Genomic DNA, 16,661 nt, shown 5'->3' on the forward strand with positions numbered 1-16,661 from the left:
AAGAGAGGGGAGTGCTCTCTTTCTGACAACTTCTCTGTTTGCTTTAGTACTAATGAAAAAGAGATGGTCAGACTCTGGGGAAGGACTCTGAATGTTAAAGTTTATTCCTCAAACAGAAGATGTCAGCAATCTAGTCCAGTATATACTATAAAACTAAAAGGAGTCCCTGTGACTGAAGCCCAAGCCTCTGAGGGATCGTTGAGCCATTACTAAGTAGTGATTCACACAGGCGTGAGTATCTATAAAAAGGGTGGTAGCTGGGGAGGAGTTAATGAATGAGTTCACTGTGTAATATGTTAAATTTCCTTTATTTTTATCACAAAAGACCTCAGATGTCACAGTGATTGTGTTGATGTGAAAGTGAAAGAAAAGCATCCACAGTCCAGGATTATTTCAGAAGTACTGGAAAGTTGTGGGTTTGGGTATCAGAGGAAGGGTATTAGAAAACAGCAGCACATTCAGGCTACAAATGGTCTTCAACACACATCCCAGAAATTGTTTTTCTTCTCATTCCCAACTTCCCCCCTCAAATATGCATATCCAAATACTTTTCTGGATCCCACATCACTGTGGGATCGGCATGCGTAAACAGTCATCTCTAAAGCAGTTTGTGATTTGGTAATCTCAGCTCAGCTTTTAGTAGCCAGATGCCCATAATATGAAAACAACCATCAAAACTGTCTCTTTTGCTGGCGCTGTTTAATCAAAGGGACAATGGGAGAGAATAGCAGTCTTGTTTCTACAAAGAGCCCTTCAATGTCAAATTTGCCATACAGTAGAGCAGCATTCACCTCTGTGGCACAGACCACAGCCACTCCAGGGAGGAACAAAAGCTCTCAGACAGCACGCAATTAATCCAGCATCTATTAAACCAAGCACGGGTAATTTTGAAGGAACGTAACAGATTTCTGCTTTAAATTATTCTAAGCACTATTTTTTTTTTTTAAACACTACGTGGTACACACAGCTCAAAGTACAAAACAGAAGGCTGTGTTTCTGGCAGCTGTTATCATCCTAGTAGCTGTTTTACATCCCTAGGATCTCATAATCCTGAGACAAAAATCAAGTAAAGCACAGCAGTGGAACAACATTAAACTGCCACTGGCTTTCCTGCCGTCCACAGCCACGATCAGGTGCCCAGGTGTAGGTGCAAACAATTAGTTCTATGACCAAGGGAACTATTGAAATCTGGTTTTCTATGGATTTATGGCAATATGTTGCCTTGGTGCCAGAGACTTCAGGAGTCAGTCTTTCTGCTAATATCTTGAATCCAGATGAGGATTTTATCACCACTAGTCTCTGGAATGTCTTAATGAACTTTGAAGTGGTGATGTATTTGAAAAAATAGGTACATTGCACACTACATATAGTGACAGATGAATTTTAGTGGCGGGAATTTACAATATAATTTAGAAGCACAGGTGAAAACAAATATAGCTTGTCTGTTAAGTCCTAAAAATGAGACTGCTGCTAGTTTTAGTTCTGTAATGTCTGTCAACACTTCTTCCAGTGCAAGTCTATTGAATCATAGAGTGATTGCCCATGCGGTGTTTCCAATGAAAGACACAGAGTAGTAGTGGTAGAGTATAGGAGTTGCAGTGGCATAGGGGTGTAAATAAATGATATGGTTTCACAGAGAAGGAAAACTACCCAGATCTAAGCTGAACATGTATTTTTAATCTATTTATAAGTGATTTGGAAAAGAAGATGCAAAGTGTGGTAAGAAGCTTACTGAGAATGAAAAACTGTTCTGGGCCATCAAAACAAGAGTTGGCTGTGAAGAGTTGTAGAAGTTTTTCATGATAATGAGGGACTGGGTTGTAAAATGACAGCTGAAATCTACTGTAGATAAATGCACAGTAATGCTTCTGGTGAAAAAAAAACCCACCCTAATTATACATGCATAATGAGGAGCTGTAAATCAGCCATCACTGCACAGGAAAATGATCTCGGCATCATTGCTAATTCTGAGAAAATGACAGGTCAAGGCTGAGCATATGTCAAAAAAAGCAAGTAAAATGTAAGGAATTACTAGGAGAGGAGAAAAGAAAGAAAAACCAGAGAACATCGTTATGTCGTGTCTTTGCGTAAATCTGTGGTGTGGTCCTGTGCTGTATTTGCAGTTTCTCTATGCATCCACCTCCCCCTTCCTGCAGCCCAGCACACATCCAAAAAATCTTTACAAGACCCAGAAGAGGTACAGAGGATAGCTAGAAAGCATTGGTGCTATGGGACAGATTCCATGAGGAGAGAACAAATGCTCTGGGATTCATTGGGTGTCAAGAGAAATGGCAAACAAGGGACAGGTTTGCAGGTTTGCCAGCAACCAGCCACCACTGCAAATAAGCTGCACCTCCAGCAGCAGACATCACGAAGCATCTGCCTTCCTGCAGCTGAGTGGATACAGCCCAATTGTGGGGTTCAAGTTCGATACACACCCTATTTGTATTTTTGACCTCCGAGCTTCTTTCAGGAAGATCGCCTTAGGAAACTTGCATTGTTAGGAAAGAATATTTCCCCAATCATCCTGGTATGTTGGTTCTCTCATCTTATACAGCAGAGTTTATTTCTGTTCCTACCACTTTAGAAAAAAAAAATCAAACCACTCTATTTTCCTACCACTTTAGAATATGCCTCTACTTAGGGAGGAAAATCTATTTGACAGTTTAACCGTAGTCCTTCTTGAGCAAGTTATGTTGTGCCTGCTTGTTTCATTCAGTACCATTTATAAAAGTTTATTAAACAGCTTATGGTTGAAGCTTTCAGCATTTTTCTGAGCTAAGAACTGTACGAAACAGTCAAGTTCAAACTCAGCAAACTACAGCTAAGCACGGGGGGCACAAACCTAACACCACGTAAGCAGAGGGTAAACCTCTCATCCACTTCTGGATGAGGGTTTGATCTCTAGGAGTAGGAGCTACCTAAGAAGTTACAACAGTGGCCACAAAGACCGAAGGTGGACTTCCACAACAGTAGAAATTGATTTAATGGCTTTTTATAATGTGCTGCCAAAAGGCCCTAGTGCAACTGGCTGTTCTGGTACCACAACAGTTCACTGCTGTGCAGCCTATCTTTTAGTGATTTTTTTTGCGTGTCCATCATATTCTCGGGAAATAAGAATCCATAGGAATTGAAAGAGCTTCCTCCCCAAGGCTGATTGCTTGTGCTGAAAGACCTGTCAGTCTCGAGGAGAAGCTATGGAGAGCAGAAGTACCTTCCTGGCAGCCTGACCTTGGCAAGGAGACTAGGGACTCAACATTCGCAACATGCGGCAGCTCCCTGTAATAAATATTTCACGGAAGAGAACAGCAGACTTGGGGAGAAAATGGAGGGCAGGGTTCAGCCTGTGACGCAAGGTGATGTGACCAGACCTTGTCTAGCAGGGCTGGAGGCCACCTAATTGGCATTCCCGCACCATGCTTATGAAGAACATTCTGTAGCCCTCTGGGAATGCAAAAATAATTAAAAGGCCCCTCAGCACGCAGTGTTGCTAATGGGCTATTGCCTGCCATGTGATGTTTTTGTGCTCAGTTAGAGCTGAGCAACACAGACTGCTAAAAATTCACATCTTCCTTTGAGAGACACCTGGGTGGACCAGGCCTCCTCTTCTGATGCACGATGGCCCTTGTTGTTCATCGCCCTGCAGCGTTTGTGATAAGAAGCTGAAGGCAGAGGCAGCAGCTAAGCTTCATGCGGCAGAGTACACATCACTATATTTACTGTGCTGCAAACCAAGCTCTTGCACTGGCACTCCGAGCAAGTAAAGCCGGTCAGTTCAGAGCAGTCATTCTAGCACACCCAGGCACCTCCACAGTGACCTTGCGCTGCAGAATGACTGTGCATATGGTGTGAAGCAAAGGCCTTGGATCTCTTCCAGGCAAGAGCTCGCTCGTGCATTACATGTCTGTGTGGACTTCTGGCTTCTCCTAGCGCAGTGCAAGGCTTAGTCTATGCCAGCTGCGGCTGCCTGGCAGAAGAATTCCTCCAATACCCCTCCTTTCTCTGTGCAGATTCTGTATGAGATGATACGGAGAGACCTATCAACACCTTTTGTATTTTCTCAGGAGAGATTTGGCCACCTCGAGGCAATTTCTCTGTGTGATCTCTGGTGTGCCTTCTGTCCAGGCACCACTTTTATTCACCAGCTCTGCTGTGGAGGCTGCCTTGCCAGGTCTCTGTGCCTAATGCCTTGTTTCTGATGCTCTCATAAGCCTTGATTTGCTTTGCAAGCCATCCGTGTTTCGTTCAGGCCAAAGCAACAATTCATCTCCAAGGTATGGTCGGTTGAGTATTCATGGGCTAAAGTTTAGGTAATTAGCATTGTTAATGTTCTCTGTGTGATATTACAGCTGTGGGCCTCATTAAAATGTTCTCCTGGGAGAAGCCAGGCGAAGAGTCAGGTGTCAGCATTGCTTCATGTGGAAAAGCATGCCTGTTATTGTGAGAGAATTATTTGTTTAAACAGAGGATTTACACATGACAGTGTATTTAATTGCCAGTGCTTCTGACAGCCTGAGAGGTAGACCGAGCTGCCAGGCAGCATCTGGTGTGGCTCAGATGGCCAGCCCCTGGCAGCATCACTTCCAGGAGGATACCTGGCCAAAGGGAGGAACTCAGCAGCAAGGGTCTCCGTCTTCTGCCTAGGAAAGTCTCGGGCCCATAGGCTCCTCCTCAAAACACAAACAGCAGGGAGAAGCCAAGAGATTGGTCTCCCCTGGTATGTACTGTCTCATCCCATTAGAAAGCCCCATCAGGTCTTACCTGCTGCTTGGTCAGCCTCCACCCCAGCCCTGGTAGCTGACCTGAGCAGCAGGAGATTGAGTACTTTTAAAAGAAAGGAGAAAGACAAAAGGACACAGAGGAGATCAAGCTGATCTGAAACGAGGGATGATCAGATGGTAAGAGAAGTAGAGGTTGCTTTTTGTTCTCTGTTCTTGCTACCAGGAATGCTCTGATGGGGAGACAGGAGAAGGTGGCAGTTCTTTCCACCAAAGACTAACCTCCCTCAACACAGGTTTCCATACCAGCTATCCTTGTGGTAAGGGCCATGCTGTCCTTCAGTATCTTCCTGGGGCAGCACCAACCCCTGCTCCGTGGGGAGGGGACCCATTGCCACCTTCCTGTGGCACCACCAGGAGCAGTGCTGCTCATCCTATCCTGCCTCTGTATTTCATACAAGCAGTGGGCAGCTCGAGCATGTCACCTCCTTGGGCGGAAGAGTTACACCCCAGTAAGAGGCCTGGAGGAGTCCACGTACATCAGGTGCTGGGCACAACACATTTGTGCTGTGCCGAAGGTTCTGCATTTGCTCTGTGACTTTCCTGAGCCCTTTTCCCCAGGCCTGCCAGCAACTTGTTGGGCAATTATTTATGAGAAAGAGCTGAGCTTCTTGAGCTGAAGGTGGTAGCTGTGGACATATGTCAGTACAACACATGGGCTTGCACCAGCTGTTTGTGGGCTCTGAGCACAATCAGGCAGAGATGTCCATTAACAGAGACAGAGATGTAGAGATCTGTGATGGCTCCAGACCTGGCCTACCAGCAACTGCACAGAATTTAAAGCATAGATGCTGGTGCTGTTGTTATTTTTTTAGGGTGTTTTAAAATTTGTTTTTGAAGTTTCACCAATTTTGCCCCCACTATCCTTTACCTGGATGCCTTCAGGGGAACACAGAGAACTCTGCTTTTGCCTGGGGGGAACAGCCAGCTTTGTGGCTAGCTTGATTGCTCTGTCCAGGGCAAAGCGTTGTGTATTGAGACACCACATGTGACTGTCATCTTGCCACCACGTGAAACCAATGGCTTGAGCTTCTAGGTAAGTTTCTCCAGCAACAAATTTTGTTGCTATTTCCCTTAGGGGTTTTGGCAGGCTGCTTGGTTGGGTAATGGCTCTCCCTCCCTTTTGATTTTAGCAAGTTAAATGTCCTCGCTTTCCATAGATCTTCTTGCTGCAAGTGGGAGTGGTAGATAGATGGCTGGAAAAGCAGGAAGATGGAGAAACACAAAGGAGGTATTGGGTTCCTGGTGTGAAGAGAAGCTGAGAGCCTGGATGCAAAAAAAGGGATGGTGACAGGCAGGTAGGAGGAAGCCAAAGAGGCTGTAAAATGGAAGAGAAGGTACAGTAGGATGCTGCTTTGAGTCAATTATGCAAATCACCTATATGCGTTGTGCAATGTTTTCTCAGGTTTGCTGTTTTGGTAGAAGAAAGCTAGCTGCTCCCTACACTGCTGCTGCAGCCACTACCAAAGGAAACTATGTCCTTCCCCCAGCTCTGCTGACACCATTGATTGTCAGCACCCAAACTCAAATGCAAATGAGCAGAGCTGTCTTGATTGCATACGCTCACATACACATAAAAACCTTAGGGGGGAAATTGAAACTGGGCTTTGTCTGGTGAAAACTTGTAGTTCAAAATCTTTGCCCAACAGCATAGATGGTCGAGAGACTTGCCCTCTAACACATCATTTTCAGGTTGCCGTGGCAGGACTGAGAAAAAGCAAAGATCCTCATCTTTCTGGAAGCAAATGTGGTGATGAGGGTGTTAATGGCCATCTGTCTGTCTTATGAGTGTTATTTAATAACTTCTGTTGCATTTCCTGCCTCGTTTTAGCCCAGCTTCTGAAGGAAAGATGACTAGTGGCATCATTAAATCATCTGCTTCCAGCTAATGCTTTCTAAAAATCTTTGTCATTGCAGCCAAGTATGATAAAACTATGTAGTTGTTAGGGTCTTATAAATTTTATGAAAACATATGGATGAGCAGAGGAGGGAGAAGGACTGCAAAACATCTTGTTAGTCCCTTCTGAAGTAAAGGACACAGCTTGACATTACACCATATTAAACAGGGAATGAGATATATTATGAATGCCCTCGTTGAATGGAAATCTGCAATTGAGGCCTGCATCTTAAAGGTATTGGAGAATCCATACTAAACCAATACAAAACCATAGAAAATAACACATCATTTTTTCTTCTGCTCATGGAGCATCATGTTTCTTGCTGAAGTTGAAAGATAAAAATGTCTTTTGGAAATTTTACAGTGGACAGCACAAAGAGAAGAGAACAGGAGGGTACGTGTGATCATCTTGGTCAGCCCTTCTGGTAAACACCTCATCTGGTTCATACTGGAGTACCTTCACTGAGTCATCTATTCTGTTGTGCATCTGCTGAAAATCCGATCCATCAAATTTTGTGCTGAGGGAAGTTTTTAGTTCATTTTTCACTAATAGAAGTGTAATACATCAGGAAAAGTACCTGTTATAAGAGGCTCTGCCTGCTCTTTTAGGAACATTTCACCAGAGCTTGCTGCAAAGCCTGTGCCATACCCAGCCCTTCATACACTTGCAGAAGCTATGGACACAAACTTCACGTAAGAATGGGAGTCATGTAAGAAAACCAATTTTGAGTCAGGAGAATTCAGAGCAGGTTTTCATACAATAGCAGAGGCCAGAACAGTGCGATATCAACTGCTGGCATCTTTACTAATAACACTAACTTTGGAGAATCACCGGGTGCAGGGATTTGATCAAATTTGAAAGTAGCTCTCCTGCGTTTCCTTTGCTCTGAACTTGCACAGATGAAGGGAAGAATAATAACTATCTCGCAGACAAGCAGTTCAACGTACCGGAGATTAGCAGAGGCACTGGCAAGGCTCAGGGCTCCTGCCGGGTGCTGACATTCCTGCAGCACTGAGCAGAGCCTGCATTTAAATTATTCTGAGGAGAGCCAGCTCTTCTGCAGGGGCGGCACAATGGATGAGTCAGGGACCAGGCAGAGGGGTGCTTGTTACTCACATCTCACTGAGCACAGGAGTGTCCACTCATTATCTGCCTGATGGACTTGTGTGTGCATCCTTTCCTGATGCTCCAGTGCACGTGTGTGTTTCCATGTGCATCTGTATCTCTTTCAGGGCTGACATATTCATCTGATGATACATATTTAAATAAAGTAAATAATTGATATGCAATAAGAAAATGTGCTTTATCAAATGAAGTAAGACCAGGCAAGGCCCCATATCAATTCATATTCATATGCAGTGCATTTCCTCCCTGTTTAATCTGTGTTTTAAAGGAACCTGTCCCTACTGGGAATTCCACTGCCAGCCCTTACTGGCCTCGTTTTGTGCATAGTATGCCTTCAAAACTAATCCAGCCTCAAAGCCAGAGGCTCATGTCAGCTTCATTTGGAGAGTAAGCATTTAATTTCTCCTTGCTCCTGTCCTTTAAAGAAACCCCAACATTTAAGCTGATAAAGGGAAAAGAGCTGGGATGGAGTAGAGAAACAGTAACCTGACTCTCTGTCCACCCATCACAGCTAAAGCCAACATTTTATTACGATGACGGATTGCTCCTTACCCTCTTTCGACACTCTATTTGACATTAGGACTCTGTGTAAGGTTCATGAGGCCCATTTCTCCTAGGCTTAAATTCAATGCCCCTGCACTTCTTTCTCCTGCCTCGAAAAGCATCTTCTCCCCTCTGTTCATTTCGTACTGGCAGCATAACATTTTCAATAACAGAACAGGGACTTAAATTGTTAGCACCCAGCAATCCTGATGGCAAGAGCCAGGTGAACAGTACATTCTTCCCCAAATCCTCCTTGTCTTTGAGCCAGCTGCTGTGTGTACCTTTTTCAGTCTCTCTGGCTCTGAATGTTTGCAGCGTTCCTTCTTTGTTTTTGGGAATGTGTGGAGCGGCATTTTTATTAATTGTGTGCCGCAGCTTGTGAACAAATTAGCATGTGTGCACAAAGGTGCTTTCCTGGCCACCCTATCGGTGCGTCTATGCTTAATTGTTGTGAGCATGGCAAGGGAAAAGCTGTCAGGCACGCTCTACATTTAGCTTCACACTTTCTTCCCCTCTCACTCAGGAATTCAGCTACACTATTTTTGAATCGGAGTCTCCAGGCGTCTTGTTTAATTTATGCTGCAACTTTCTTGTTGGAAATGCCACGGAATGCAATTGGAAAGAAAATATCCATGCAGAGGATCTTTAGGAAAAGGCAAAGGAAGGTGCCAATGGTGATTATGCAGAGAGACAATCAGCATAATGAGTGGCTAGTGCCTCTGAACAAACAAGTTACCAGTAAAAAATGGCAGCTTTGATCACTTTGTGTTTTCATTTGCCTCTGAGAGAGGCTGTAACCCTTTAGTTTCAAGTCCAGCTATTGAACTGAGACTGCTCTTCCTTGAAAAAGGAATATGTGGAGAAAACTCTCTTCCCCTCCACCTCTTGGTTTCAGGCATTTAGGATTAGCACAGCACCTCTGGGCTTATGCCTGGTGTTTCTTCACCTCCTCTTGAGCCTGGGATCTTTTCTTTGGCTTGCATTGCTTTCCTGTGCTTTCTCCTGTTTTCACTCACAGGCAGACCACGAAGAACCTGCTCATCTTCAGTGTTTTGGGGCAGGGGGTGGCAGGGGAGGAGGATGCTGATGAATGCACTGCTGGCCAGGGAATATGCACTGCGGAAATCAGCTGGAGCAAGACCAGAGCTCTTCAAAACAGTGTGAGGGAGTGTTTTTGTACACATTGCCTTAGGCATTTGCAAAGCTGCAAGCTGGAGGCAGAGTTCCTTCCATCAGGCAGGGAATGTCCTCCTACACCAGGGTCTACACTCAGGGTTTGTCTCTCCTGTGGGGGTAAAGGAGCAGAAGTCTGCAGCCGTCTCTCAGCCAGGGGGTCCCCCAGCACTCCCCAGATGGAAATCCTGCCACAGCAGCTGGTCCTGGCACCTCACCCCTTGCAAAGGGGCAGTTGGCAGTAGCACAGCACCACCCTTTCCCAGCAGCAGTGCTTTTAGGGAGTCAGTAGCCCAGCAGCACTTCGTGGTCTGTATGGCTGCAGAAGAAAGGAGAAATTAGCATGCATATCCCTGTGCCCCTTGGGCCCATGGCATCCGGGTCTCATAACTCTCCCTTTCTCTGTGCTGTCCTTTTGCCTCTTTTGTTTCTCATCAGCTCTCATTATGTTGATTTAACGTCTTCTGCCTTCCCAGGGCAGAAATAGCACTCGTCCTTCCCCTGCGTGTTCAAGACAACACTGTGTAGCTGCAGAGAGTCCTTGAGAGTGCATTAGAGGTAGCTCTGACCCACAACTATCTCTTACTTATCTGCTCAAGACAAGAGATTGAATTCCCCGGTCCTACAGACCATAATGAAAAGATGAATGGGAGACCAGGGTCATTACCTGGGTAAAGCAGAGCTGTCATGCTCTTTGCAGAGGCACTGATTTAGCTCCCCCTCAGTGGCCCCACTAGGGTATGTTAATGACAATTAGGACATTTGGTTTTGGTACTGTCAAACAATGCCTGTTGCCTGTTTGGACCATGTATAAATGAACAGGATCCCCACAGGGCACAAAATCCCTGGGAGGTGCAATGCTTGGCTTCTCCATGCTGCCGGGATTTACAGTGCTACATGTGAGCAAAGCAGGGTATGGTGCCCAGGGACTCAGTGGAAAGAGAAGCTGAGGCACTCTGTGGTGTACCTCATGACATGGTGAAAGAACTGCAGGTTTATTTTGTGCTGAAATCATGACAACATGTGACTGTCCCAAGTCCATACACTGTAATACAGAATTTGTTCAAGACAAAGTTTTGGCTCAGCTGAAATGAGGGACTTGCTGGAAAACACTGTCCCTGAAGTCACTCGAAGAGATTGCTGGACTCAACAACTCCACACCTCCTGTAGGGTTTTTCAAAAGGTAACAACAAGCTTATTAGAAATGTGGCCTGAGGCTTGCTTGGAAGATAGCTCCAGGCTGAGAAATCTGCTTTGCCCACCAACAACTTGGCCCAGTGCTGACTGTAGCCGGCCACTGCCTGGGCTGACTTGCTTGTACAGCAGCCCCAGGCTCCCTGCAAACCCAGGACCCCTGTGAAACATTCGTCAGTCCTAGACTGCCTGCAGCTGAGTCCAAGCTTAGCTTTGTGTCTTGCACAAAATGAAAAGCGAAATTTTCCTTGGTTTCACTGCACCTCCTGTTCTTAGTCTTTGCCTCTCATATGCGATGCCATTGATGTTCATTTTCTCCTAGGGATGAGTCAGACAGTCAGCTGCATCATGTCCTGCCTTTTCTCAACCCACTGAAGATTTCAGCCTTTTTTACAGAGGTGTTACAATCTCCTCTGGTTTGCAGTTTTGTGCATCAGCTTCTCCTTCCCTCTGCCACCTCTTCCAGCTGCCACAGGTGCATTTGCCCAGGTGTCCTCCCACACGATGGCTGAGTGATGCTCTGTGCACTCTGGCTGCTGCATAAACTGGGCCTGAGGCTTGCAGTTTCATAAATGGGACTGTGCAGCTGGAAGAGACTGTAGCATTAAGGCAGGTACCGTGACACAGATTTAGGGTAACCTGAGCCAGGGGGGATAATTTTTTTTTGGTACTTGGAAGCTGATGGGAAACTCAGTGTAGGAGCTGGAAGATGGTTGTTCCTGGGATTTCCAGAAACAGGCACCACTGGGAATTTTGTGAGTGCAGAAGGTTGGGCAGCTGGAAACTCTGGCCTCAGACAAGAACCATGTTGTTTCCTTGCCAGAAGCTCTTCCTCATCCCTCCTCTTTGGGTTTCTGTTTCCTTGAGGAGGCAAGTGAGTTGTGATCTTGAGGAACTGGCATGAACACAGAGCCGGGGCAAACGATGGCAGCAGGTGATCATGGGAGGTGTCATGGGAGAAGGTTAAAGACAGAGGGAGAAAGAAAACAGACAGGACTCAGAATCCACCTTCTACTGCAAGGAAGACAACCTTATTTTCAGCAGTGAATGACTCCCTTGACAACTTCTTCCCAAAGACTGTCTCAGAAATAATCAAACTATTTAGTTAATATCGCACTAGTCCAAATAAGTACAATCATCTTCCAGGAGTATTTACATGTTGGTCTATAATCAGCAGCCTCCTTGACACCAGCCCAAGTGAGTTGACAGGTCATCATTTCCTTATATACTATATTTTTCCATATCATTGCTCAGTCATGAGTGACTATGGAATGAGTTAAACAGACTCAGGAGAAATGAGAGACTGAGTGAGCTATGGTGGGGATCAGAAGAGGAGTAAGTGATTTTTCTCATCAGAGACTTGTTGAGAATCGTCAACACCCAAGTTAAATGACTGCCTGCTAAACTGTATTTCTTCAAAGGATGGTTTTCAAATAAACTGAGCAGTGGAATTTAAAAATTTATGTATTTCCTCTTGATGATGAATCATTTCTTCCTTGACTGAACTTCTTTCTCCTGCTGAGGTTAAGGGCAATACTTTGTCCAACCTACTGGAAGATGTAGCTTGTTCCAAAACAGGCAGTTAGGTGAAGGAGAGATTGCAGTTAAAAATGACAAAATGTTCTTGGACACCTTTTCCTCCTAGACCTTGCTGTTAGTTGCTCAGTCATGACAGGACACGTAAGGAAACCCAATGAAGCTTCAGACCAGAAAAAGACTTCTGCCTGTGGAGGAAATTTATTTGGTGGTGATCAGAGCCCTGGGAAGCTAAGTCCTTGATCATTGGCTTCCTTCACTGGATTGACTGAGATTTTTCCAGTGTGTGTCTCGTGTATTGCAGCTGTGTCCCATGCAATGCAGCCATGCCCCATACATTGCAGCAGTGTCCCGTGTATTGTAGCTGTGTCCCATGCGTTCCAGTCAACATCTGGGCTATGTTAATGCTACAACTCAGAAACAAAGGTAGAAATGAACCCTTACACAACTTAAATACCAACAGTTCTGTTGGCCTAACTCCTTAAAATAAGGCTTATTTAACTTAAATTTACTTAAATAAATTAAATTCACTAAATTCTGCAACTATAGTCAAGACCAGCTTCACAACGTTATTCTTCCCCTCTCAGGAAAGACACCACCAGCATTAAAGTGAAACTAGCTTAGGATTTTATTTATTCTTTCAATAATCTATTGTTCCTTTAAAAATATTTCTATTCCCCTCCGCCTTATTTCAAGCAACTGTTGCTATATATAATGTATATACATTCAAAGAAGTAACAGCTTTTATGGAAATGCCTCATTATAAGCTGAAAAGCAGTACAGGTCATTTGAATAAATAAAGTTAAAACTTCCATTGAACAAGTGAGATAAATGGACATTTTCCTGTGGAGAGGTTTTTTTTTTCTGTCAGAAAATGTTAATTCATCCAAACTAAACTTTCCCGAGAAAGATGACAATACACTTGTTAACACAATCTTGTGAAACAAACCAGCAAGCAAACAAAAAACCTCCCCTGATTAAAAAAGCCATGTCAGCTTGAAATGGTCAGTTTTGATCATCTTTAATGACACATTTTAAACTGCTTTCTTTTAATTATGTTAATGTCAAACTGAATTAAGTAATAAAATGTAAACGTAGAAGGAAATAATTTCCTTTTACCTAAGTCCAACACTTGGATCAAAATGAAAGACCATTTTTTTCCCTAACTTAAGTCAAAATTACTAGTCATTTTCCGTTTTGTTGTATCCTGCAGCAGAAGAATGCTTAAACCATAAAAATTCCATCCTCAAATGAAAAAAAATATCATTTCCTACATAGCTCTAGGGAGCAACGATAGCACCTGAAAGATTCCTTGTGAAAGCATGAAAACGTTGCCTTGTCTCTGGAGGCACCCAATTGGCATTTGACAGATTTGTGGTGCTACAGTAAAAAGTACAGCGAATCTGCTAAGGACTGCAAGGTTTGATGCCAGAAAAACACGGAGTTTAGAAACTCTATGAAGTTATTCATATATGTTTAAAATAGATGCATACATACATCTAGAAGAAATATCACTGAGCAAATTCCCACCTTTTCTTGTAAAAAAATGTTAGCATTCATATTCTTTTTCTTGGATGTGCATGTTGCTTAGTTGCAAGAGCTGTGAGCTCCAAAGATGCCTTTTCTGTATTGCTCCTCACTGGCCCACAGTGAGGAAGGATGAAGCATTTAGGGTGTGTGCAGACTTCAAGCTGATGCTCTGCCTCGCTGCCATGATGAGACAGGAGCATTGATGCTGAACCCAGCCTATAGGTTTTCCTGCAGCTGCAGCTTGACAGAAATGCTAACAAGGAAAAGCACCTCCTTAGGCAGAAAAAAGTGGGTGAAAAAAGTAGCTGCTGCTTTGCATAAGGAAACATAAATTAGGTGCTTCTTCCCAGTGCCTTACACATGCTGGTCCCCCATGCTGGTGACAGTGGACTGCCCTTCATGCCTTGGAGCATACAGGGCTCTATTATGCACTCACATGTCTCTCTCAAAATTGGCACCATCTGGACCACCACCTGAATGTCATTTTTTCCTGCACAGCTTCCCACATGATTTGCCAGCTTGTGTTTATTATTTGGAGAGGAGAGTGTGAAAGGTGATGAGATCTGGCACAGGATTTTACGTAAGTTGTGCTGCTGACAGAACTTTTTTTAGGGTTTAATTGATCTCTGTGCCTCTTTGGAACTCACCACTTATTCAGAGAAGCTCCCTAAATCTGTGTCACTCAGTCTCCAACCAGGAGTAAGTGGACTGCTGTGATCCCTCTAAAAGAATTAAGACATTGCCTGGCCTAAGGATAAACTCAGAAATAATAAGCAGCTTTTTTGTTTGCAGTGCTTCTAGGGGGAAGGGAGAGTATACTTGGACAGGACTTGGAAAGGCCAGTCAGTGTTGGGTGGCTGGTGGTTCAGGTAGTAAAGGCACTCCCCCTACAAACAGCTTTCACTAACAACCAGCTCCAGGATTCTCGTATAAAGCAAATGATGCTTTGTCATCTACAGTGCAGTTAAAGCTCTGTTCATACAAAAGTTACTAGGAGCACAATCTTCTTTTTAGGAGTTTGCTGTATTCCAGGACACAGACTTCTAAATTAGATTTTCATTTCATAAATCTGACAAATCCTGGCTGTTTAGGTGTTACTGCAGAGTATGTTCCAGTATCAGTGCTGTCTCTACTACCAGCCAGTTGCTGTAAGGATGGCACAGGAAAGTGATACAAAGGCCACCCCTCATATAGGTAACACTCAGATGCTACCTACACACACACTGTGCAGCTGTACAGGATCCAGTTATGCCTTGTTTCTCTTTCTGGAATGAACAGTAATAGTATATTGGACCACAGGAAGTGAAATTGTTTGCATACAACAATAAAACACAAACAGGGCAGACAACACATTTAAAAATGAAACTTTTAAATTGCTGAAGTTTTAATAATATTAAATATGCTACTACTTAGAGGGAAGCTTGGAAACAAAAGAGACAAAAGGTCACAGAGACCTTAAGGAAACAAAACTTCTAGTTATAAACTCTTTGAAATCATGCTTCTTCACAGTGTATGTCAACCAAACAAAGGCTTCAAATGTTTTAGCATATGCAGTTGCGCAGTCTTTTCACTACTCTTGCCATAACTAATGAGCTAACCTGAAAGTCACGTCTCTCTGCCTTCTCTGGTACAAAAGACTGTGTAGTTGACATCATTGTGGAAGCTCTGCAAATAGAGATATTTTCTAGATGCCTGCTAGCACTCGTCCTCAAGGATGAGGAGATCTAGCTATTGCCTCACCAATGGAGTCAATGGAAAGCTAGGAGCTAACCAGAGGATTTGCCATGTCCTTCTGGGAGCTAAGCAGGTCTAGGTCAGCCAGCAGAAGTTCTGCTAAGGAAGGGCCATGTGTCAGCCTTTTATTTAAAACTTAACTTCAATGCAGTGTCAAGAGCTCAGCTGCTGGTTCAGCAGAACCCTAATTAAAATGGTATCTTATGTCCCTTTAATGAATAGTGTAACAAATGAGTAGGCACTGATCACATACCAAAAGTCAGTTCGTTTTGGCTGTTCCAGTAAAACATGAGCAGTACTTGAACAGAGCTGCAAAATAGCTTTTGGCCTGATGCAAATGAATTAAGAACAAACACGGTGTTAACTCTAAAGAAACTTAAAGGAAAACATGTTTTTCATATAGAATCATAGAATCGCTTGATTGGAAAAGAACTTTGAGATCATTGAGTCCAACCATACCTGTCCACTACTAAACCATATCCCCAAGCACTTCATCTACCCGTCTTTTAAATACCTCCAGGGACGGTGACTCAACCACCTCCCTGGGCAGTCTGTTCCAGTGCCTAATAACCCTTTTGGTGAACAAATTTTTCCTAATGTCCAATCTGAACATTCCCTGGCACAATTTGAAGCTATTCCCCCTTGTCCTATCACCTATCACTTGGGAGAAGAGACCAACACCCACCTTGTTACAACCTCCTTTCAGGTAGTTGTAGCCAATGATAAGGTCTCCTTTCAGCCTCCTTTTCCCTAGGCTAAACAACCCTAGTTCCCTCAGCTGTTGTCCAGAGAGCTCCAAGACATAAGACTTGTTCTCCAGCCCCTTTACCAGCTTCGTTGTCCTTCTCCAGACACGCTTCAAGACCTCAATGTCTTTCTTGTAGTGAGGGCCCCAAAACTGATCAAGATCAAGATGCTGGGAGAAGATGTCCTTTTCCTCCCCAAATACAAGTCCTAAGGGGATGGATGGACAGATGGATGGAAAGAAGAAGATAAAAGAAATGATTGTAATCCCTGACCCGCTGCTTGTTTTTAACAGAAGGAATTATTCTGTTTTGCTTTGTTTTATTTTCCAGAAATAATCAACCACATCTTCCCACAAAGTCCAGGGGCCAACAATTGCTCTTTGCCTTCTAAAAGTTGAATGGTG

Source organism: Cuculus canorus, chromosome 5 (assembly GCF_017976375.1).
Source record: "Cuculus canorus isolate bCucCan1 chromosome 5, bCucCan1.pri, whole genome shotgun sequence".
NCBI lineage: Eukaryota > Metazoa > Chordata > Aves > Cuculiformes > Cuculidae > Cuculus > Cuculus canorus.